General features: G+C 45.3%; 1 pseudogene across 1 annotated transcript; it reads left to right on the top strand.

Moving 5' to 3' along the window:
• The first annotated feature begins 339 nt into the window (after positions 1-339).
• LOC102819942 lies at positions 340-1,069 on the top strand (annotated as a pseudogene). The gene has a single exon (XR_438680.1). The product of XR_438680.1 is annotated as a N(alpha)-acetyltransferase 10, NatA catalytic subunit pseudogene (transcript).
• The last annotated feature ends 672 nt before the right edge of the window (positions 1,070-1,741 follow it).

Below are 1,741 nucleotides of genomic sequence, written 5' to 3'. Positions count from 1 at the left end.
CTGCCCTATGAGGTAGCTCTGAGTTGGAACTGATTTCAGGGCAATGGATTTAAATATCATATGAAATGTAAATTCTCCTTGTCAGTTGTTCTCATCAGTTTATTCTGTTCAGTCCCACCTCACATAAATGTTTGTAGCCCATACAGACCCTCAAATTGACTTTTGAAACATTTTTTTTAATTTATCTGAAGTCTTTCAGTAGGCAATGATAAAAAGTAGATTTTTAGGATTTCTTAACAGATCCACACTTAGCTCTCCCAAAATATCACTTAAAGATTAGTAGGGGCCGTCCTTGCGAGCCCAGCCCCTCCCGGCCGCACCGGTGTGGCTTCGCTGGGACTCGAGACCCTTCAACGCCATCATGAACATCCGCAACGCGAGGCCCGAGGACCTGATGAACACGCAGCACTGTAACCTGCTCTGCCTACCCGAGAACTACCAGATGAAGTACTATTTCTACCACGGTCTCTCCTGGCCCCAGCTCTCTTACATCGCCGAGGATGAGAACGGGAAGATTGTAGGCTATGTCCTGGCCAAAATGGAAGAGGACCCAGATGATGTACCCCATGGACATATCACATCACTGGCTGTGAAACGTTCCCACCGACGCCTTGGTTTGGCGCAGAAGCTGATGGACCAGGCGTCCCGAGCTATGATTGAGAACTTCAATGCCAAATACGTCTCTCTGCACGTCAGGAAGAGTAATCGGGCCGCCCTGCACCTCTATTCCAACACCCTCAACTTTCAGATCAGTGAAGTGGAACCCAAATACTATGCAGATGGGGAAGACGCTTACGCCATGAAGCGGGACCTCACCCAAATGGCATATGAGCTGAGGCGGCAACTGGAGCTGAAGGAGAAGGGCAGACACGTGGTGCTGGGACCCATTGAGAATAAGGTGTAGGCCAAGGGCAATTCGCTTCCAATCTCGGGCGAGGCCTCCCGGGAGGAGAAGGGCCTGGCTGCTGAGGATAGTGGAGGAGACAGCAAGGACCTCAGTGAGGTCAGCGAGACCACCGAGAGCACTGATGTCAAGGATAGCTCCGAGGCTTCTGATTCAGCCTCCTAGAGTCTTCCTTGCCCCACCCTGGCCTGCCCCACCTCACCCCACTCATTTGCCCAATAAAGATCACCCAATAGTGGGGGGGGGGGGGAAAGATTAGTAGGGCATCAGTTATCCAAAGTTTTATTATGAAATAAATTAAAATTAATGTTATTTGTCTTCAAGTAAACTTAGGGTTTCCAAATTAAATAGAAATTTAAACATGTGTAGTATCATAACAACAACAAAGTGTCATAAAATCTCATTTCATAATGCCTGGATTTTTATTAAGAACTTGTTTCAAAATGACTAATAATTACAACAGCACTAATTCTAGAAACAAGGTTTTTCTTGGCAAAACCAGAAAACCCTACTCATTCTACTATGTAAAGGATTCTTAATTCTTTTCTATACAGAAGTCATAAAAGGACTCTACAATTTCATCATGGTGGGACTATTTTCTCCATGAAATGAACTGCTACTTTTAAGCAGGCTTTTAGAAGAGACCATGTGTGAGTGAGTGTAACAGGATGTTATGAAGTAGAGGACTGTTTTATCCAACCTGTTACTACCATCCCCACACAGATGAGCAGGAGGGCAGAGAGCCAAGGGGAAAGCTCCTTTACAGAGTTAGAGTAAACTTCCTATTGAATGACAACTGTATGGAGAAAGTAAGGAATGAAATTCTTAAGACAACAA

This window comes from Chrysochloris asiatica, unplaced genomic scaffold (genome assembly GCF_000296735.1).
Source record: "Chrysochloris asiatica unplaced genomic scaffold, ChrAsi1.0 scaffold00012, whole genome shotgun sequence".
NCBI lineage: Eukaryota > Metazoa > Chordata > Mammalia > Afrosoricida > Chrysochloridae > Chrysochloris > Chrysochloris asiatica.
The sequence above is the reverse complement of the archived record's forward strand: the minus strand, read 5'-3'. Positions and strand labels throughout refer to the sequence as shown.